General features: G+C 36.4%; 2 non-coding genes and 1 pseudogene across 2 annotated transcripts; all 3 read right to left on the reverse strand.

Moving 5' to 3' along the window:
- Positions 1–5267: 5267 nt before the first annotated feature.
- On the reverse strand, positions 5268–5458 carry LOC149786846 (small nucleolar RNA U3; annotated as a pseudogene).
- A 4024-nt stretch (positions 5459–9482) lies between these two features.
- Positions 9483–9705, reverse strand: LOC149786847 (small nucleolar RNA U3). The gene has a single exon (XR_016425300.1). It is a non-coding gene; the product is annotated as a small nucleolar RNA U3 (small nucleolar RNA).
- A 7368-nt stretch (positions 9706–17073) lies between these two features.
- On the reverse strand, positions 17074–17296 carry LOC149786848 (small nucleolar RNA U3). The gene has a single exon (XR_016425312.1). It is a non-coding gene; the product is annotated as a small nucleolar RNA U3 (small nucleolar RNA).
- Positions 17297–24671: the final 7375 nt, after the last annotated feature.

Below are 24671 nucleotides of genomic sequence, written 5' to 3' on the forward strand. Positions count from 1 at the left end.
TAATTGCCCTTTATTTCAAGTTAGAAATTCACATTTTTCCAATAATTTTGATCAAAAGTGAGTATGATTCATTAAGTGAGACTCTTTTCTGTGATCAAAAGTGAGTATGATACATGAAATGATGTTCCTTTCAGATATTAAAATTGAGTATGATCCATGAAATGATGTTCCTTTCTGTGATTAAAAGTGAGTATGATCCATGAAATGATGTTCCTTTTTGTGATTAAAAGTGAGTATGATCCATGAAATGATGTTCCTTTCTGTGATTAAAAGTGAGTATGATCCATGAAATGATGTTCCTTTTTGTGATTAAAAGTGAGTATGATCCATGAAATGATGTTCCTTTCTGTGATTAAAAGTGAGTATGATCCATGAAATGATGTTCCTTTCTGTGATTAAAAGTGAATATGATCCATAAAATGATGTTCCTTTCTGTGATTAAAAGTGAGTATGATCCATGAAATGATGTTCCTTTCTGTGATTAAAAGTGAATATGATCCATAAAATGATGTTCCTTTCTGTGATTAAAAGTGAGTATGATCCATGAAATGATTTTCCTTTCTGTGATTAAAAGTGAGTATGATCCATGAAATGTTCTTTTCTGTGACTAAAATTGAGTATGATCCATGAAATAATGTTCCTTTCTGTGATTAAAAGTGAGTATGATCCATGAAATGATGTTCCTTTCTGTGATTAAAAGTGAGTATGATCCACGAAATTATATTCCTTTGTGATAAAAAATGAGTGGATCCATTAAATAACCATGAAAATATAGATGTTCCTTTCTGTGATGAAAAATAAGTATGATCCATGAAATGATGTTCCTTGCTGTCAAAAAATTAGTGTGATTCATGGAATGATGTTCTTTTCTGTGATCGAAAATGAGTATGATCCGCAAATAGGTGTTCCTTTCTGTGTTTAATAGTGTTTATGATCCACAAAATGGTGTTCCTTTCTGTGATCAAAAATGAGTAAGATCCATAAAATGGTATTCCTTTTTGTGATCAGAACATCTGCACATAATACACCCTTTTGGAATGACCTCATCTATTTCCGATGTGAGTCAAATAACTTAGACTCTCTGAAATAGTCATGAAACTTCAAAATTGTTATGTTTTTGTATGTTCTTTATTATTTAAAATATTTTGCCATACTGTTCAGTCCAAGTGACAAGCACAGTATCATGACTAAAAAATTTATATTCATTTTAATATAGTTTAAGTAGATTGAATTCTTAAGATTTTTGCATCTTTAATGTTTGAATAATTTACACTGACTGAGTGAATAAAGTCAAATAAGGTTTGCTGATTTTTTTTGTTGGATTTTTTTAACAAAATAAAACCTTGAACATTAAAGACAAAAACACATGTTCCTAGAATATTTTAAGTATTGGTATTGTATCATCCTGTTATATTTTTGTATACTAATTTGGCCTTTCATTCAGTAGCCTCAACCATTCCCAAGCTACTGGGATGATTAAAATGACCCCACCCACCCCTTAAATTACCCCCCACCAGTGGCCACATGAATTATGAAGCGAAATCATAGACACATAAATTTGTGTTTAAAAGTTTCACTCTATGACATCCACCCTATGACCAGTGGTCAACAAAAACTAAAATTTACTCCTTGCACATGGCAGCATAGTGGGTTTTTATGGATAGAAATCTGTAATATGTTAGCCATTGTGGGTTCCTTCTCGTTGATTACAGAATGTGCTTGAAGATGTACCCGACTAAAGCCAGTCAATCACATCTCACTTCCTTTGTGAACATGAAGCATTTTGTGTAATAACTACAAATTGTCAAAGAAGGAACAAGTTGTTACAAAAAGTGCAAAATATCATCAAACATTCTCAGTTTAGAAAGAAAAGTGAAAGCAGTTTAACAAAAAGAGAGATGTATAGTCTTTTGATCATTGCTGAGCACTTTGATGTTAGAATGATTCAAATGAACATCTTCAGGACACACATTTTGCAGCAGTGGCAAAAATTGAATGGATGAACAGCCAGATGTTTGGGACCTGATCTTTTTGACATGTTTTTGCTCCACAATTGATTATTATTCATAAGTAATTTTAATAACAAGATGCAAGTTTTATCACATTTATTCCATAACCTGCCTTGTATTTGTAAATGAAGATATTGCATATAAAAATATTTAGTTCTACCATTTATACTTTGTATGTAATTATTACTCACAACTGTATGATTGCCCTCTAAAAAATGCCACCCCTTTTATAAGGCTATTTTATGCTGCAGAAGGGGTGGCCATGTTAGAAAGGGACCACTGTTACAGAAATCTTACAAACACATTAATCCCAAAGTTTTGTTGATTCTAAATGAAAATGATGCTCCTCAGACGTCAGTTACGGCAACCATCTTGAAAATCTTATTCTAGTAGCTTCTCTTGATCTTGTATTGCTGCTACAGCAGTCATTTTTAAATTGCTATTGAAATATGATTTTCACTAAAATAATTTTTTTGATGTATAGTTTTTCCAAATTGAAAAATGTTTTGATCTTTCATTCTGTATGCCTTCCACAGTAGACATCTTTAGAATTTATTCATCATTACTATCTCCTGAATGGCATGTCAGATTGATATGAGGTGACTATGGTGTCTAGTTGGTGCTAAATGAAAATGGCGCCTCTCAGAGTGCAATATAACAACCATCTTGAAAATCCTGTTACTGCTATGTCTCCACAATGAATCACCATATTGACATGAGCTTTTCACCCCACCCCCCAAAAGACTTCTAATATATTTTCTTTGTCCGAAATGAATATTTTGCTGATCTGCTTTCCTTGTGATCATCTTTAAATTTTTATATCATTCCTATCATCCAAAACATCTAATCTTATTGACACGAGGTTTGCACCAAAGGATATTTTATAATACAAAGTCGATCCTAGATGAAAATGGAGCTGCTTAGTTATTCAATAAGACCATCATGGTGGCCGTCACGAAAATCTTGCTGCTACACCTTCTGAATGGATAGCCACGTAGACATGGTGTTTTTGCGAAAAGAATTCTTGTGGTGTCTAGTTGGACCAAATTAAAAGTGGTCTTCCTCAGACGTCTAATATGACTAGAATGTTACTCTTTTTTGTGAATATCGTGTTACTGCTACTTCATCAAAATACATGGTCACACTGGCATGGAATTTTCTTTTGAAGAATTAAAATGAAAACGGTAACATCCAAACACCCTATTGAGCCATGAAACCTGGAAAACTAATATACCTCACTTAGCACTACACCCTTACAATTCAAAGGACAATGTATTATTACATTACACATTATTCATTTCAGTTAAATATGTGTGTAGTCCATGACGACATACATTTTTAAGTGTATAAGGTGCCTGCATACATATAATTCTACCTTAGAAGTCGGTTCTGACCAATACAATTAAAAATTTGGAATTCATATGTCTATTAATAAGTCTGAATTATGCACACTGGTGTCTATTGTTTCAGATTACATATGACATGGTACTCTCAACGGTTTTGACCTGAACAAGTTGTTAATATGCATGCATCAATTACCAGTAGCCCCATTCTTTGCTGCAAGCCTTTCCGCCAAGTTTTTGCATTCCTTTGTTACTCAATGTCAAAAGAAGTTGATGTCTTTATTTTAGTTTTGGGAGCCATCATCCATTTGCAATGCAAGCCATCTAGATTTTTTTTTTATTCTACTCTGCAACTGTCCCACTTCTGCCACCTTTTTCATGCCTCGTCTCTCATACACACCCTCGAGTCTTGCATTCCAATGTTCTTTGCATAGAGAATTTCAGTAACAATCTGTGGTTTTGGAAATTACAGGTAAAGAAAATCTCTATACTTTCTTAATTGGCCTTGCACGTTGAAGCTTCACAGTTTTGATCGACGAAAGACCTAATTCTTAACCTGTGGAGATAAATAATTCGGCATTATCGTTGTGGGCTTTCACTGGCCAAATACCATACCCCTGACTTGATGACTTGCACAACTTCACTCAAAGGTGACATTTCATATTTAGGTCTTGCTTAAGACACTACAAGACTCCACATAAAGGGAACCCCCGAGTGGTCTAAAGCGCTCACCGTTCCGGATGCCATCTCATGTCTGCGTGGGTTCGAATCAGGCTCGGCTAACGTGGGTACGTGAAGAAGCTTGTCGGTAGCTTCTCGTGGGTCGGTGGTTCATCCCTTGGTTTTTCCAGGATTCTACCTCCACCAGTTAAACTGGCTGCCATGTATAGCCTATCCTGTGCTGAAAAATAGCGTTAAACTCTACAACAAAGACAACAACTCCACACAACGATCAAAATCACAGGTGGCCTATATATACGTAACAGCTGAAATCGTATGATCACAAAACTGGAACACCAGACGGCGCTACAAAGTCCCCTTACTTTTAAATTCAAAGCTTTAACTTTTATGAAGTGAAAAATACTTTCCTTGGTTTTGCTTGTTATAGAGGATACAAAGTCAGCGCTGTCCCCCCCCCCCCCCCCGGGGGGCAAAATCTCCACCTTTAAGGTGATAAATGATATATGCATTTCTGCAAAATAATTTATTCTGAAAACTGGATTGAGTCCCTAAATCTTCTCTTTCCATCAATGAAACTAAGATTAATTGGCCTATGTCACCGTTATAAATACCAAAATTTCTTCCCTATATGAGGACTGAATGCATTTACTCAAGCTACTGTTAGCTAGCTTACATAAATAACTTTATCTTAAAAATTCATAATATATTCACAGAATAAGTCCAAGAACAGAGGCCATGGCTAAGCAATTGGACGTCCTGACTCCCAGTCTATAATACAATATCCGAGTCACCTAAAACACTCACCTTTACCGATCCCTGCCATCTCACCTCTATCTGCATGGGTTCTAGTCTCTGGCTCAGCCAATGTGAGTATGTGAGAAAGCTTGTCAGTAGCTTCCAGTGGGTCTGTGGTTCTTACCGGGGCTTTCCCCGGGATTTTCCTCCACCATTTATACAGGATAATATAGAAGAAAAGCATAATGAAAATGAAATTAATACTGAATCACCAACCATTCTGTAGTAATGTCTGATTTCTGTCATTTAATGTTCTAAGTGGGTTCGATTACATTAAATTGTGTTATAATGCAACTATATACTAGAAATGTAAATTGTTTGTTTTGACAGTTTTCCAGTTATTATATTTATAATTATTTACGATGTTCTGATAGTGTTCTTCATTGAAGTCATTTGTCTTTTGTAATTTGGCATACATCTAAATTTTGGAAAAGGTAAAACCACTCTGTATGCATCCCCTTCCTCCAACTCTTCATTTAGGGAGCAGAGGAACGGTCATCAATAGTAAGAACTTGACACCCCCGGCTGGATGTATTGGTTCTTACTCGCTTCGCGCGGAGAAGGGGACGCTATATCTCCTCCTCATAGTTTTCACTCTCATCAGTTTTACCCGACCACCAGGCGCATCTTTTTTCCCCATAAAATATTTAGTCAGTATGTACATGTTAAAATTTACGATTGTCCTATATGTCATGCTCACTTATTTACATGCACACCTAGACACACACACACACACACACACACACACACACACATGTGCAGTTACCTGTCACTTGAAATGTGGCAATGTTTTATTTTTGCGCACATTTATTTGGTATTTTACGCAATTTTAGTAAATAGAAAGAGTTTTGCTTTGTTGCTCATTCGAGGAAAGTCAGAGACTTTTTTGAAATTTTCGAACACACCTCCCCCAAACACTTAACCAGACCTAGCACTGAACTGGTAATACTAGTACCGCCACGGTGAGAACTAGTTATCAGTAACAAAATATCTTTTCCATCCCAATTTAATAGCCGTAAATATTGCTATGACGAAAAGACAGAGTGAATATCAAGTGAGCAAGGAGAACACGCACACACACACACACACACACACACACACACACAATGACCTCTCCCATTTTTACTTAACCTAATGAACCTAAGATTCGCAATGTCAAAGAGACAGAACGAAGGCCAAGCAACGGGGGGAATATAGTTCTTTGTGGGCTTTGAAATTCCCGCATATTATTACACATTCGTCAAGATTATTTGTTATTTTAGTTACGTCTTCCATTGTAGAATTGTATACATCAGTTCTTTCATATATGGTGAAGATGACTACAGTGAGATTCTGTGCGTGGATTTTAATTGCTTCAATTTCCAATCTCAAAAATACAGACCTCTCCCATTTTTACTTAAACTAATGAACCTAAGATTCGCAATGTCAAAGAGACAGAACGAAGGTCAAGAAACGGGGGGAATATAAATTAGATAAACAAATAGAACCCACACTTTAAACATAATAACCCTAATTATAGTTCATCGAGCAGTCAATATAGACCCAAAATGGCCACAATGCAGAAATAAAAAACGATAAAGATGAAAACGTATAAATAAATCAGACCCGAGCGAGAGGGGACTAGTACTAGTACCGCCACGTTGAGAAATAGTTCTTAATAATAACTAAGACCACCACCCTCCAAGATTCGCTATATCGAAGAGATATACTGAAGATCAAGCGAACAGGGTAATGGATATAATAATAATAATAATGAAAATAATGAAAATTAAATTAGCTATCAAGAAAAGGAAACACAATAAAAACACAAAGATAAGACATAATGACCCCAACTTTTGGTACTCAGGGATAACTACAAGAAGAAAAATATCAAGAAAATTAAGAAAAGCCTATTAAAAATTAATAAGATGAATAATACAAATGAACAGTAACGAGAAGGAAACACAGATAACAATAACGCTGGAAAAAGAGGCAAACAAGGCGACAAAGAACATAAATAACGAAGATCAATACGGATAAATCACAAGTCTAGAGACCACCAGGGCAGAGAATAACGAAGCTATTGGGGAGACAAAAATGAACCCCACAAGGGAAGAAGATGGGAGATGACAACTAATAATGAAAACAGAATGAACATCGGGAAAGACAACACCAAGTAAAAAGATGAGTCTAAAGTCTATCTTAGGAATAAAGCAAAAGGAAATTGCCATCCCAAATACTCTACCCAAAAGAAGAAAAAAGTGCAATGCCCAAACCCCATACATGGGAAATAATCTACCCATCCCCCACCTTGGAACCCAAGTGAATCATACTTATCTACAATTCACGCATAGTATAGCACACATAACATGGCACCCAGGAAAGAAAATATACATCTATAGCTTACACACCCTATGTCACCCACATTCAAAACATAGCAGTACATGTACCGCCCCTACCCCACTTTAAACAAATATGGCAAACACAACACAATCATCAAATAGGACTTTCGTTCTCACCCAAGAACGCCCTCTCTAGGCGAAAATTAGGGCCCTGAAAAGACTAACCGGATCAGCATACTGCTGTCGTGAAGTAACGGCGACGCGAAAACCAAATAAAGATCATAAAAATCATGCGGTCAACATGAGTCATCTTCATTGGTAATGTTTTGGTAAACAAGTACATTAAAACAAACTGACCGATAGGAAAATTTAAGACTCACTGCTATCATATACGCTAGACAAGGTTCCGATATGATAAATTATGCAGATAGGGTTATCATATCAGAACCTTGGTTAGCGAAGATGCTCAGTTATTGGATCAGGGCATGTAACCACTGCATTGTTCGGTGTTAGGATAAGGAGCGACGACGCAATATAGACGAATGGGCATAGATTTGGCATAACAACCAGCTGGAAGGCGGAAGGAGGCAATGAAGACTAAGAGTGATTTTAAACGGACTTGCATGCCGACAGGCGCAAAGCAACCTTAATTGAAAGCAGCAGAAGGGAAAGACTATGCAACCACACTGTTTCAGTTCAAAGAAAAAGAGTGGTAAACAGGTGTTTTGGATGAGTGTGCATGCAGCAAGAGATTACAAATATGGATTTATTTTCACCAAGATTTGTTAAGATTACAGTTTTGTCCCTAAAATATCGTTTTCTGTTGGAAGCCTTATTGTTCCTAACAGTTGGACTGACAATTATGATAAGATAAAAAAAAAATATTTCATATATCGATTTAAATGAACTCTAGTACAAAATTTGTCTATTCGCAAATTTGTAACACCATATATAATCATATCGTGAAGATCATTTAGGTACATTTACTAACTGCATAATGGAACGCCAGGTTGTCAAACGTGCAAGTCTCTAGAAGAGGAAACAGTTTAATCGATACTTCTAAATATTCATACGTGCATCAGAAATAAGATAAATATACATTGCGTGTGCATATACGTCTCTTTTTCTGCCTATATATCTGAATACTCATTGTTGATCACATGCGTTTCTTTACTCCATCTGTATCAGCTATATCAATAATGATTTCTCTTGTCATATAATCATAAAAGAATGAAGTCCGTTTTGTACTTATCACTTGCATAATTAGGCATAGATCAAAGAAGTCGTGTAGTACTGGAAGCAGATATCCTATATTTGCACTTTTGATCATCTAGAATGATTTTCAACGATAAACCCAGAGGAAGGGCAAAACTATAAAACTATCCAACGGGCAGAGAGCTGTTAGTCACGGAAAAATCGAGTAGAATCCTAAATTTCTTTGAATATACAATAAGCTGAATAGCTTCTGTAACAATGTTGTATGCATTAGCTGACCCTGATCTGAACTTTCCTAGTCATTCGTTAATTACCCGTTGTAAATGTAATAATGACAGCCTAGATGTTACAGCTTGTTAAGTGTTGATCAGGTTGTATAATACTTAGAGAGTGGGTAATAGAAAAAAGATTTTTTTCTCTTTACTTTTCTGTCCTGTTGATCAAGAGTTATACATTTTCTATTACATTTGTTTAGTTAAATTTAGTTATATTTATTCTAGCACGTGCAAAGCTTGAGGAAGTTCTCAGCGGTTTTCTCCTTTTCGATGACACTCATTGCCAATATAAACATTACCACAAATTACAACTGCACTAATACGTACTCACTAGTTACCAGTTTATCAGAAGGTTTGTTAACCATCATCAAGGTTAGGTCGCTTGGGTTTATCTGAAGTGACTTATATGGATGTTTACGCAAATGAAGAACGGCATAAATGGAATGAATACTGTAAAATGAATAGTTCATGTATGTAATTTAATGTTGTAAGGGGTTTTTGTTACATTAGAATGTTTCTGAAAGACGAAGAAATGGGCCGCTTAAAGCACTTTCATCAATAAATGTATTGCATATTATAAATTGTAGAAGTTTCCCAGTTTGTTATATTCAGTTATTACCAATAATGGAAGTTATCTACTTTAGTAGCCACACTTTTTACACCAGGGGTCTCAAACTCCAACCACCCTGAGGACATTTTCGCTGGCCCATGTCCTGCACTACCTTGGTTATCTCTCGACATCTTGTGACACCAATTGATTTTCGGTCACAATACGCTGGCCGCGTCTTTGGAATTCCTGCTTTACTATCATTTATTAATTTTCGTTTGTTTGTATAGAGGAAAACCACTCAGAATGCGTCCCCTTCCTCCAACTCTCCACTTAGGGAGCAGAGGAACGGTCATCAATAGTAAGAACTTGACACCCCCGGCTGGGTGTACTGGTTCTTACCCGCTTCACGCTCAGAAGGGGACGCTATATCTCCTTTTCATGGTTTTCGCTCTCGTCAGTTTTACCCGACGACCTGGCGCATCATACTATAGAAATGATCCCTAAGAGTATGATCTTAACAATTTAATGATTTTCACCAGACTATATCAAATAATTTCCTGATTTTTCAAGGTGTTTCAAAAATAGAGTTATCAATTTATTTCGTGTTGTTTTACACATACTCTAATAAATCGTCATTTTCCAAAAATTCATTGTTGATAACGACATTTGTAAAGTTAAACACATCGTGTTTCTGCACTTGCCTTTGAAATGGTAACGATAATGAGCAAATATTACGAATGACAATTGTTTCATGGTGAACGTAAGGGACTTAACTCTTAACAAATTAAAGATAGCATGGTTAGACGTCATATTTTATTATATCGGGATAACTAGCATTTAATCTATAGCAGGTGATTAGTAGTACTGATAGTATATAAATGGCTGCGTTATTGATCAGAAGGGCGGACGGTGTTATTTATTTCTGTGACGCTGTAGGCAAAGTTTTTGAGAACGAGTTCGTTGAGGTTGCTTTTCGCCTCGGTGTCAACTTTTTCATTTCCCGGAATTAGGATGTGGGAAGGGATCAACTTTTCATCGAGTTCAATTTTAAAAGAAATGGAATTGCCATATTTGTTTACGTTTATATCTGGCCTGAGTTATCATATTGGGTGTGCTTTTTTTTTTTATTCGTCGGATACCAAGGATTGTAGGAAGGCTGCGCGAATCGCTCCCTGAATGAGCTTGCATCATTAACGTGTGCGGTCGTTTAACCATGGGGGATAGAGCCAGCACTTAACAAGATTTTACCCTTAATTAATGTGCCTTAAAGAGCACCCATTTCGGGGATCTCTTTGTGCGCACCGTGAACTGTTTATTTACTGGGAAACAGGAGAAACTACACGACCATTTCTGTATGCATCACATGTTTACGATTTGACATGTCTGGACTTGGTGCGGGAGGTGAGTTGCCGGAAGATGGCACTGTTGTGTTGGATAAAGGCCCAAGTGATTCAGGGTGAACTTTGGATGTTTGTGGCCAAAATGAAGTTTCGTCTAGCATTTAACTAAATGTGATAGTTAAGTTTGACTCTTAACAGTTTCATGAGGAGGGAGATGGCCCAAAAGTTAGCCCCTCCAAGGTTGCGGAACAAGTTGACATCTCGATTGTACCGTTTTATGAGTTCTTTGATGTTGGTCGCGATTTGCACTTCACTGAGTAACATACCTAAGAAAGTCTCTTATTTTTCGAACTTTTCGGGATTTTGTCTGTGTCCCAGATTTTCTTATTAAGGTCAATTACTATATTAGGTCAGAATTTTTGAGTAAAAGTATTAAGATTGAAGTTTTCTATAAATTGTATTAAAAGTAATTTTTCATTAAATTATATTGAAAGTAATTTCCCACTAAAGTATATTGAGATTAATTTGATCTATTTCTGTACTACTACTGTATACTATTTTAATAAAGATTTTGCTTTTACAAGCAAGTGCAAAACCCCATAAAATACATTTCTCTAGTATCCAAAGGTCAGCAAATTTTAGACTTGGTGGGAAGCTGCTGAACAGGTAAATTTCTAATTTCCTAATGGATTAGCACGCTAGATGATTCACGCGTTTCCCGTGGGAAAGGACGAGAGCCTTGTTCTGATTCGAAATGGACGTACAGAAGTACTGCGTATAAATTCAGAGCAAGCTTGCGCAAAATCAATTCCTCTATCGAGAATTAGAGGACTCTTTCTTTTCTTACAAGTAAGAATCGTCTGTGTTCGTAAACTTCTTTAAAGTATAAGGACTTTTTAATGTTGACATTTTCACGACAAATTTCAATCTAGTCTTGATATTTGTGTAACATTTTTGTGAGTTCTTTCTATTTTATATTATAATGTAATGGAATGTTTAATCGTTTCAAAGAATTTATATTCGTTTGTGTTTATGGTATATACCATCGGAAATGACGAATTCGCTACAAACTTCATGTTTAGATTTAATTTGGAAATAAAAGACTTTTGAAGTAATAAAAGAATGATGTTTCAGTAACCTATTCCAAATTAGTATTCTATGTTAAATTTAGGAAAATACATTTATTCAAAACGATTGTTGCATTATATCACAGCTATTGAATTGTATACTCTTTGGCTATCATGAATTTAGTCGAGATCTAATTAGCTGTATTGTATTCTAAAAGGCAGAAATTATACAAATGTATGAAGTTGGTAAGCTCGAAGGAAAAGTGTAATTTTATATGTATTTCATGTATTTTAAAATATAAAGTTTTATAGATGTATCTCTAAATATATCAATTATTTAAATAACATTCGTTCATCGAGAATCAGAGGACTCTGTTTTTCCTTACAGCGATTACGTACCTCTCATCGCCATTTTCCCCAAGATGTAGACGCATCTGCACCGTTAGGAGTGACGCCTTTTCTTAAGTTATGACGAAAATTATTTCATAACACTATTACGAGGTTGTTGGGTACATTTTTCTGTATCTCGTGGCCTAGTATAACTTCTTCAGGGAATGTAGGAGAAGGCATTGCCGTTTAAGGCCTTGGACCATTCGGCTTTTACAAATCGTAGGTTCAATGGACTGCTAGTGTTCCCAGACAAGTAAATACCATTGTAAATGCCTTATTCATTTTTTTTTGTGGCTTTTAAAGACGTATTTAATTTTATCGTTGATACTCGTTCTAGATTCAGTAGCTTACAAATGGGGGGGGGGGACGGGTGCCAGATATCTTGCAGTGCCAAAACCATATGCGCCAAAGTTATTTAGGGGCCAGAATCTCCTTTTGGCCTTGATCGTCGACCCGGGCGCCAGTTACTCTTAATACAACACTGATTGGACTACTTTAGTTTTGTTATTATTTCCAAGTATCTTCGGGGTAGTCGACTCGTTTTTCCTCTCATTTATTTATTGCGTTGCCATACCCACCCCGTCGAGTTAGTGTTGAAATACAATTTTGAGCAGTGGTCTGTCTCTCTCTCTCTCTCTGGGATTTTGTGTTTGCTACTTGAATTATGGTTTAAGCTGCGTTTTCTTCTTTGTCAGTTGTGAAGTCAACGGCATTTTTAGTTCTTTGGGCTTATTTTTTATATAAATATTTAGTCGTTACATGACATTCTTTATTAAACCACAGCATGGATGGTTTGTCAATTGACCCTTTTATTTGGGGTATTGCAGCTTTTGCTAATATAACTAGGGTTTCGATTAGGTTGTCATTAAGGATGTCGGTGTCCTGATTGTATATTAGTCTGATGCCGATTGTTTCCCCTAAGCTGTTTCCAGTTTGCTTGTTCGCAGCCCACCTTGACGGGAGTGACGTATCGATAGGAGGTGGTAGTGGTGGTGGCTTTGTGTTGTACTTTTATGGAAAAGTGGTCGCTCCCTTAGTATCAGTATCATCGACTTGCAATCGTTTATTTATGCTATTTTGGGTGCACAAAGTGACAGGTCTGTATCTGAGTTTAACCTGTAATATGGTCGATACTGGTGTTGGAGCCGCGCTATTTATGATGACCATGCTGTATGTTTAGGCCATTTTTCGATAGTCATGCCTCTTTAGTCAGCTTTATACTTCTCTATAGTTCTTTGTGGGCTTTGAAATTTCCGCATATTATTACACATTCGTCGAGATTATTTGTTATTTTAGTTACGTCTTCCATTGTAGAATTGTATACATCAGTTCTTTCATATATGGTGAAGATGACTACAGTGAGATTCTGTGTGTGGATTTTAATTGCTTCAATTTCCAGGTCGCATGGCTCTTAGCGGTGAGGAAGCCATGTTTTAGATATTTTGTATCATATCCTATAATATTACGGACCCTTGTAATGCCGTTCGGGTTTGTTTCATGAAGACATTTTATATCTGGCAGTTTCGTAGATGCTAGCAGTTTAATATTTATTTAGTCGGCGTTGGCTTCTAGTCCGCGCACGTTCCATTGCCACAAATTGAAAGACTTTGGCTTTGATGTCTTTTGGAGGAAAATCAGTACCCTTTTGAAATTTTGCCACTTCCCCCAACACTTGACCTGATCCGGCCCCGGACTGGTAATATTAGTACCGCCACGAGATGAGAACTAATTCTTAATAACAATATATAGACCCACCCCAATTTAATAACCGTAAGAATCGCTATGTCAAAAATACAGACCTCTCCCATTTTTACTTAACCTAATGAACCTAAGATTCGCAATGTCAAAGAGACAGAACGAAGGTCAAGAAACGGGGGGAATATAAATTAGATAAACAAATAGAACCCACACTTTAAACATAATAACCCTAATTATAGTTCATCGAGCAGTCAATATAGACCCAAAATGGCCACAATGCAGAAATAAAAAACGATAAAGATGAAAACGTATAAATAAATCAGACCCGAGCGAGAGGGGACTAGTACTAGTACCGCCACGTTGAGAAATAGTTCTTAATAATAACTAAGACCACCACCCTCCAAGATTCTCTATATCGAAGAGATATACTGAAGATCAAGCGAACAGGGTAATGGATATAATAATAATAATAATAATAATAATAATGAAAATAATGAAAATTAAATTAGCTATCAAAAAAAGGAAACACAATAAAAACACAAAGATAAGACATAATGACCCCCCAACTTTTGGTACTCAGGGATAACTACAAGAAGAAAAATATCAAGAAAATTAAGAAAAGCCTATTAAAAATTAATAAGATGAATAATACAAATGAACAGTAACGAGAAGGAAACACAGATAACAATAACGCTGGAAAAAGAGGCAAACAAGGCGACAAAGAACATAAATAACGAAGATCAATACGGATAAATCACAAGTCTAGAGGCCACCAGGGAAGAGAATAACGAAGCTATTGGGGAGACAAAAATGAACCCCACAAGGGAAGAAGATGGGAGATGACAACTAATAACGAAAACAGAATGAACATCGGGAAAGACAACACCAAGTAAAAAGATGAGTCTAAAGTCTATCTTAGGAATAAAGCAAAAGGAAATTGCCATCCCAAATACTCTACCCAAAAGAAGAAAAAAGTGCAATGCCCAAACCCCATACATGGGAAATAATCTACCCATCCCCCACCTTGGAACCCAAGTGAATCATACTTATCTACAATTCACGCATAGTATAGCACACATAACATGGCACCCAGGAAAGAAAATATACATCTATAGCTTACACACCTTATGTCACCCACATGCAAAACATAGCAGTACATGTACCGCCCCTACCCCACTTTAAACAAATATGGCAAACACAACACAATCATCAAATAGGACTTTCGTTCTCACCCAAGAACGCCCTCTCTAGGCGAAAATTAGGGCCCTGAAAAGACTAACCGGATCAGCATGCTGGTGTCGTGAAGTAACGGCGACGCGAAAACCAAATAAAGATCATAAAAATCATGCGGTCAACATGAGTTATCTTCATTGGTAATGTTTTGGTAAACAAGTACATTAAAACAAACTGACCGATAGGAAAATTTAAAACTCACTGCTATCATATACGCTAGACAAGGTTCCGATATGATAAATTATGCAGATAGGGTTATCATATCAGAACCTTGGTTAGCGAAGATGCTCAGTTATTGGATCAGGGCATGTAACCACTGCATTGTTCGATGTTAGGATAAGGAGTGACGACGCAATATAGACGAATGGGCATAGATTTGGCATAACAACCAGCTGGAAGGCGGAAGGAGGCAATGAAGACTAAGAGTGATTTTAAACGGACTTGCATGCCGACAGGCGCAAAGCAACCTTAATTGAAAGCAGCAGAAGGGAAAGACTATGCAACCACACTGTTTCAGTTCAAAGAAAAAGAGTGGTAAACAGGTGTTTTGGATGAGTGTGCATGCAGCAAGAGATTACAAATATGGATTTATTTTCACCAAGATTTGTTAAGATTACAGTTTTGTCCCTAAAATATCGTTTTCTGTTGGAAGCCTTATTGTTCCTAACAGTTGGACTGACAATTATGATAAGATAAAAAAAAAATATTTCATATATCGATTTAAATGAACTCTAGTACAAAATTTGTCTATTCGCAAATTTGTAACACCATATATAATCATACCGTGAAGATCATTTAGGTACATTTACTAACTGCATAATGGAACGCCAGGTTGTCAAACGTGCAAGTCTCTAGAAGAGGAAACAGTTTAATCGATACTTCTAAATATTCATACGTGCATCAGAAACAAGATAAATATACATTGCGTGTGCATATACGTCTCTTTTTCTGCCTATATATCTGAATACTCATTGTTGATCACATGCGTTTCTTTACTCCATCTGTATCAGCTATATCAATAATGATTTCTCTTGTCATATAATCATAAAAGAATGAAGTCCGTTTTGTACTTATCACTTGCATAATTAGGCATAGATCAAAGAAGTCGTGTAGTACTGGAAGCAGATATCCTATATTTGCACTTTTGATCATCTGGAATGATTTTCAACGATAAACCCAGAGGAAGGGCAAAACTTTAAAACTATCCAACGGGCAGAGAGCTGTTAGTCACGGAAAAATCGAGTAGAATCCTAAATTTCTTTGAATATACAATAAGCTGAATAGCTTCTGTAACAATGTTGTATGCATTAGCTGACCCTGATCTGAACTTTCCTAGTCATTCGTTAATTACCCGTTGTAAATGTAATAATGACAGCCTAGATGTTACAGCTTGTTAAGTGTTGATCAGGTTGTATAATACTTAGAGAGTGGGTAATAGAAAAAAGATTTTTTTCTCTTTACTTTTCTGTCCTGTTGATCAAGAGTTATACATTTTCTATTACATTTGTTTAGTTAAATTTAGTTATATTTATTCTAGCACGTGCAAAGCTTGAGGAAGTTCTCAGCGGTTTTCTCCTTTTCGATGACACTCATTGCCAATATAAACATTACCACAAATTACAACTGCACTAATACGTACTCACTAGTTACCAGTTTATCAGAAGGTTTGTTAACCATCATCAAGGTTAGGTCGCTTGGGTTTATCTGAAGTGACTTATATGGATGTTTACGCAAATGAAGAACGGCATAAATGGAATGAATACTGTAAAATGAATAGTTCATGTATGTAATTTAATGTTGTAAGGGGTTTTTGTTACATTAGAATGTTTCTGAAAGACGAAGAAATGGGCCGCTTAAAGCACTTTCATCAATAAATGTATTGCATATTATAAATTGTAGAAGTTTCCCAGTTTGTTATATTCAGTTATTACCAATAATGGAAGTTATCTACTTTAGTAGCCACACTTTTTACACCAGGGGTCTCAAACTCCAACCACCCTGAGGACATTTTCGCTGGCCCATGTCCTGCACTACCTTGGTTATCTCTCGACATCTTGTGACACCAATTGTTTTTCGGTCACAATACGCTGGCCGCGTCTTTGGAATTCCTGCTTTACTATCATTTATTAATTTTCGTTTGTTTGTATAGAGGAAAAACCACTCAGAATGCGTCCCCTTCCTCCAACTCTCCACTTAGGGAGCAGAGGAACGGTCATCAATAGTAAGAACTTGACACCCCCGGCTGGGTGTACTGGTTCTTACCCGCTTCACGCTCAGAAGGGGACGCTATATCTCCTCCTCATGGTTTTCGCTCTCGTCAGTTTTACCCGACGACCTGGCGCATCATACTATAGAAATGATCCCTAAGAGTATGATCTTAACAATTTAATGATTTTCACCAGACTATATCAAATAATTTCCTGATTTTTCAAGGTGTTTCAAAAATAGAGTTATCAATTTATTTCGTGTTGTTTTACACATACTCTAATAAATCGTCATTTTCCAAAAATTCATTGTTGAAAACGACATTTGTAAAGTTAAACACATCGTGTTTCTGCACTTGCCTTTGAAATGGTAACGATAATGAGCAAATATTACGAATGACAATTGTTTCATGGTGAACGTAAGGGACTTAACTCTTAACAAATTAAAGATAGCATGGTTAGACGTCATATTTTATTATATCGGGATAACTAGCATTTAATCTATAGCAGGTGATTAGTAGTACTGATAGTATATAAATGGCTGCGTTATTGATCAGAAGGGCGGACGGTGTTATTTATTTCTGTGACGCTGTAGGCAAAGTTTTTGAGAACGAGTTCGTTGAGGTTGCTTTTCGCCTCGGTGTCAACTTTTTCGTTTCCCGGAATTAGGATGTGGGAAGGGATCAACTTTTCATCGAGTTCAATTTTAAAAGAAATGGAATTGCCATATTTGTTTACGTTTATATCTGGCCTGAGTTATCATATTGGGTGTGCTTTTTTTTTTATTCGTCGGATACCAAGGATTGTAGGAAGGCTGCGCGAATCGCTCCCTGAATGAGCTTGCATCATTAACGTGTGCGGTCGTTTAACCATGGGGGATAGAGCCAGCACTTAACAAGATTTTACCCTTAATTAATGTGCCTTAAAGAGCACCCATTTCGGGGATCTCTTTGTGCGCACCGTGAACTGTTTATTTACTGGGAAACAGGAGAAACTACACGACCATTTCTGTATGCATCACATGTTTACGATTTGACATGTCTGGACTTGGTGCGGGAGGTGAGTTGCCGGAAGATGGCACTGTTGTGTTGGATAAAGGCCCAAGTGATTCAGGGTGAACTTTGGATGTTTGTGGCCAAAATGAAGTTTCGTCTAGCATTTAACTAAATGTGATAGTTAAGTTTGACTCTTAACAGTTTCATGAGGAGGGAGATGGCCCAAAAGTTAGCCCCTCCAAGGTTGCGGAACAAGTTGACATCTCGATTGTACCGTTTTATGAGTTCTTTGATGTTGGTCGCGATTTGCACTTCACTGAGTAACATACCTAAGAAAGTCTCTTATTTTTCGAACTTTTCGGGATTTTGTCTGTGTCCCAGATTTTCTTATTAAGGTCAATTACTATATTAGGTCAGAATTTTTGAGTAAAAGTATTAAGATTGAAGTTTTCTATAAATTGTATTAAAAGTAATTTTTCATTAAATTATATTGAAAGTAATTTCCCACTAAAATATATTGAGATTAATTTGATCTATTTCTGTACTACTACTGTATACTATTTTAATAAAGATTTTGCTTTTACAAGCAAGTGCAAAACCCCATAAAATACATTTCTCTAGTATCCAAAGGTCAGCAAATTTTAGACTTGGTGGGAAGCTGCTGAACAGGTAAATTTCTAATTTCCTAATGGATTAGCACGCTAGATGATTCACGCGTTTCCCGTGGGAAAGGACGAGAGCCTTGTTCTGATTCGAAATGGACGTACAGAAGTACTGCGTATAAATTCAGAGCAAGCTTGCGCAAAATCAATTCCTCTATCGAGAATTAGAGGACTCTTTCTTTTCTTACAAGTAAGAATCGTCTGTGTTCGTAAACTTCTTTAAAGTATAAGGACTTTTTAATGTTGACATTTTCACGACAAATTTCAATCTAGTCTTGATATTTGTGTAACATTTTTGTGAGTTCTTTCTATTTTATATTATAATGTAATGGAATGTTTAATCGTTTCAAAGAATTTATATTCGTTTGTGTTTATGGTATATACCATCGGAAATGACGAATTCGCTACAAACTTCATGTTTAGATTTAATTTGGAAATAAAAGACTTTTGAAGTAATAAAAGAATGATGTTTCAGTAACCTATTCCAAATTAGTATTCTATGTTAAATTTAGGAAAATACATTTATTCAAAACGATTGTTGCATTATATCACAGCTATTGAATTGTATACTCTTTGGCTATCATGAATTTAGTCGAGATCTAATTAGCTGTATTGTATTCTAAAAGGCAGAAATTATACAAATGTATGAAGTTGGTAAGCTCGAAGGAAAAGTGTAATTTTATATGTATTTCATGTATTTTAAAATATAAAGTTTTATAGATGTATCTCTAAATATATCAATTATTTAAATAACATTCGTTCATCGAGAATCAGAGGACTCTGTTTTTCCTTACAGCGATTACGTACCTCTCATCGCCATTTTCCCCAAGATGTAGACGCATCTGCACCGTTAGGAGTGACGCCTTTTCTTAAGTTATGACGAAAATTATTTCATAACACTATTACGAGGTTGTTGGGTACATTTTTCTGTATCTCGTGGCCTAGTATAACTTCTTCAGGGAATGTAGGAGAAGGCATTGCCGTTTAAGGCCTTGGACCATTCGGCTTTTACAAATCGTAGGTTCAATGGACTGCTAGTGTTCCCAGACAAGTAAATACCATTGTAAATGCCTTATTCATTTTTTTTTGTGGCTTTTAAAGACGTATTTAATTTTATCGTTGATACTCGTTCTAGATTCAGTAGCTTACAAATGGGGGGGGACGGGTGCCAGATATCTTGCAGTGCCAAAACCATATGCGCCAAAGTTATTTAGGGGCCAGAATCTCCTTTTGGCCTTGATCGTCGACCCGGGCGCCAGTTACTCTTAATACAACACTGATTGGACTACTTTAGTTTTGTTATTATTTCCAAGTATCTTCGGGGTAGTCGACTCGTTTTTCCTCTCATTTATTTATTGCGTTGCCATACCCACCCCGTCGAGTTAGTGTTGAAATACAATTTTGAGCAGTGGTCTGTCTCTCTCTCTCTCTCTCTCTGGGATTTTGTGTTTGCTACTTGAATTATGGTTTAAGCTGCGTTTTCTTCTTTGTCAGTTGTGAAGTCAACGGCATTTTTAGTTCTTTGGGCTTATTTTTTATATAAATATTTAGTCGTTACATGACATTCTTTATTAAACCACAGCATGGATGGTTTGTCAATTGACCCTTTTATTTGGGGTATTGCAGCTTTTGCTAATATAACTAGGGTTTCGATTAGGTTGTCATTAAGGATGTCGGTGTCCTGATTGTATATTAGTCTGATGCCGATTGTTTCCCCTAAGCTGTTTCCAGTTTGCTTGTTCGCAGCCCACCTTGACGGGAGTGACGTATCGATAGGAGGTGGTAGTGGTGGTGGCTTTGTGTTGTACTTTTATGGAAAAGTGGTCGCTCCCTTAGTATCAGTATCATCGACTTGCAATCGTTTATTTATGCTATTTTGGGTGCACAAAGTGACAGGTCTGTATCTGAGTTTAACCTGTAATATGGTCGATACTGGTGTTGGAGCCGCGCTATTTATGATGACCATGCTGTATGTTTAGGCCATTTTTCGATAGTCATGCCTCTTTAGTCAGCTTTATACTTCTCTATAGTTCTTTGTGGGCTTTGAAATTCCCGCATATTATTACACATTCGTCGAGATTATTTGTTATTTTAGTTACGTCTTCCATTGTAGAATTGTATACATCAGTTCTTTCATATATGGTGAAGATGACTACAGTGAGATTCTGTGTGTGGATTTTAATTGCTTCAATTTCCAGGTCGCATGGCTCTTAGCGGTGAGGAAGCCATGTTTTAGATATTTTGTATCATATCCTATAATATTACGGACCCTTGTAATGCCGTTCGGGTTTGTTTCATGAAGACATTTTATATCTGGCAGTTTCGTAGATGCTAGCAGTTTAATATTTATTTAGTCGGCGTTGGCTTCTAGTCCGCGCACGTTCCATTGCCACAAATTGAAAGACTTTGGCTTTGATGTCTTTTGGAGGAAAATCAGTACCCTTTTGAAATTTTGCCACTTCCCCCAACATTTGACCTGATCCGGCCCCGGACTGGTAATATTAGTACCGCCACGAGATGAGAACTAATTCTTAATAACAATATATAGACCCACCCCAATTTAATAACCGTAAGAATCGCTATGTCAAAAATACAGACCTCTCCCATTTTTACTTAACCTAATGAACCTAAGATTCGCAATGTCAAAGAGACAGAACGAAGGTCAAGAAACGGGGGGGAATATAAATTAGATAAACAAATAGAACCCACACTTTAAACATAATAACCCTAATTATAGTTCATCGAGCAGTCAATATAGACCCAAAATGGCCACAATGCAGAAATAAAAAACGATAAAGATGAAAACGTATAAATAAATCAGACCCGAGCGAGAGGGGACTAGTACTAGTACCGCCACGTTGAGAAATAGTTCTTAATAATAACTAAGACCACCACCCTCCAAGATTCTCTATATCGAAGAGATATACTGAAGATCAAGCGAACAGGGTAATGGATATAATAATAATAATAATAATAATAATAATAATAATGAAAATAATGAAAATTAAATTAGCTATCAAAAAAAGGAAACACAATAAAAACACAAAGATAAGACATAATGACCCCCCAACTTTTGGTACTCAGGGATAACTACAAGAAGAAAAATATCAAGAAAATTAAGAAAAGCCTATTAAAAATTAATAAGATGAATAATACAAATGAACAGTAACGAGAAGGAAACACAGATAACAATAACGCTGGAAAAAGAGGCAAACAAGGCGACAAAGAACATAAATAACGAAGATCAATACGGATAAATCACAAGTCTAGAGGCCACCAGGGAAGAGAATAACGAAGCTATTGGGGAGACAAAAATGAACCCCACAAGGGAAGAAGATGGGAGATGACAACTAATAACGAAAACAGAATGGACATCGGGAAAGACAACACCAAGTAAAAAGATGAGTCTAAAGTCTATCTTAGGAATAAAGCAAAAGGAAATTGCCATCCCAAATACTCTACCCAAAAGAAGAAAAAAGTGCAATGCCCAAACCCCATACATGGGAAATAATCTACCCATCCCCCACCTTGGAACCCAAGTGAATCATACTTATCTACAATTCACGCATAGTATAGCACACATAACATGGCACCCAGGAAAGAAAATATACATCTATAGCTTACACACCTTATGTCACCCACATGCAAAACATAGCAGTACATGTACCGCCCCTACCCCACTTTAAACAAATATGGCAAACACAACACAATCATCAAATAGGACTTTCGTTCTCACCCAAGAACGCCCTCTCTAGGCGAAAATTAGGGCCCTGAAAAGACTAACCGGATCAGCATGCTGGTGTCGTGAAGTAACGGCGACGCGAAAACCAAATAAAGATCATAAAAATCATGCGGTCAACATGAGTCATCTTCATTGGTAATGTTTTGGTAAACAAGTACATTAAAACAAACTGACCGATAGGAAAATTTAAAACTCACTGCTATCATATACGCTAGACAAGGTTCCGATATGATAAATTATGCAGATAGGGTTATCATATCAGAACCTTGGTTAGCGAAGATGCTCAGTTATTGGATCAGGGCATGTAACCACTGCATTGTTCGATGTTAGGATAAGGAGTGACGACGCAATATAGACGAATGGGCATAGATTTGGCATAACAACCAGCTGGAAGGCGGAAGGAGGCAATGAAGACTAAGAGTGATTTTAAACGGACTTGCATGCCGACAGGCGCAAAGCAACCTTAATTGAAAGCAGCAGAAGGGAAAGACTATGCAACCACACTGTTTCAGTTCAAAGAAAAAGAGTGGTAAACAGGTGTTTTGGATGAGTGTGCATGCAGCAAGAGATTACAAATATGGATTTATTTTCACCAAGATTTGTTAAGATTACAGTTTTGTCCCTAAAATATCGTTTTCTGTTGGAAGCCTTATTGTTCCTAACAGTTGGACTGACAATTATGATAAGATAAAAAAAAAATATTTCATATATCGATTTAAATGAACTCTAGTACAAAATTTGTCTATTCGCAAATTTGTAACACCATATATAATCATACCGTGAAGATCATTTAGGTACATTTACTAACTGCATAATGGAACGCCAGGTTGTCAAACGTGCAAGTCTCTAGAAGAGGAAACAGTTTAATCGATACTTCTAAATATTCATACGTGCATCAGAAATAAGATAAATATACATTGCGTGTGCATATACGTCTCTTTTTCTGCCTATATATCTGAATACTCATTGTTGATCACATGCGTTTCTTTACTCCATCTGTATCAGCTATATCAATAACGATTTCTCTTGTCATATAATCATAAAAGAATGAAGTCCGTTTTGTACTTATCACTTGCATAATTAGGCATAGATCAAAGAAGTCGTGTAGTACTGGAAGCAGATATCCTATATTTGCACTTTTGATCATCTGGAATGATTTTCAACGATAAACCCAGAGGAAGGGCAAAACTATAAAACTATCCAACGGGCAGAGAGCTGTTAGTCACGGAAAAATCGAGTAGAATCCTAAATTTCTTTGAATATACAATAAGCTGAATAGCTTCTGTAACAATGTTGTATGCATTAGCTGACCCTGATCTGAACTTTCCTAGTCATTCGTTAATTACCCGTTGTAAATGTAATAATGACAGCCTAGATGTTACAGCTTGTTAAGTGTTGATCAGGTTGTATAATACTTAGAGAGTGGGTAATAGAAAAAAGATTTTTTTCTCTTTACTTTTCTGTCCTGTTGATCAAGAGTTATACATTTTCTATTACATTTGTTTAGTTAAATTTAGTTATATTTATTCTAGCACGTGCAAAGCTTGAGGAAGTTCTCAGCGGTTTTCTCCTTTTCGATGACACTCATTGCCAATATAAACATTACCACAAATTACAACTGCACTAATACGTACTCACTAGTTACCAGTTTATCAGAAGGTTTGTTAACCATCATCAAGGTTAGGTCGCTTGGGTTTATCTGAAGTGACTTATATGGATGTTTACGCAAATGAAGAACGGCATAAATGGAATGAATACTGTAAAATGAATAGTTCATGTATGTAATTTAATGTTGTAAGGGGTTTTTGTTACATTAGAATGTTTCTGAAAGACGAAGAAATGGGCCGCTTAAAGCACTTTCATCAATAAATGTATTGCATATTATAAATTGTAGAAGTTTCCCAGTTTGTTATATTCAGTTATTACCAATAATGGAAGTTATCTACTTTAGTAGCCACACTTTTTACACCAGGGGTCTCAAACTCCAACCACCCTGAGGACATTTTCGCTGGCCCATGTCCTGCACTACCTTGGTTATCTCTCGACATCTTGTGACACCAATTGTTTTTCGGTCACAATACGCTGGCCGCGTCTTTGGAATTCCTGCTTTACTATCATTTATTAATTTTCGTTTGTTTGTATAGAGGAAAA

Source organism: Sinohyriopsis cumingii, chromosome 12, assembly GCF_028554795.1.
Source record: "Sinohyriopsis cumingii isolate HCF-2022 chromosome 12, ASM2855479v2, whole genome shotgun sequence".
NCBI classification, from domain to species: domain Eukaryota; kingdom Metazoa; phylum Mollusca; class Bivalvia; order Unionida; family Unionidae; genus Sinohyriopsis; species Sinohyriopsis cumingii.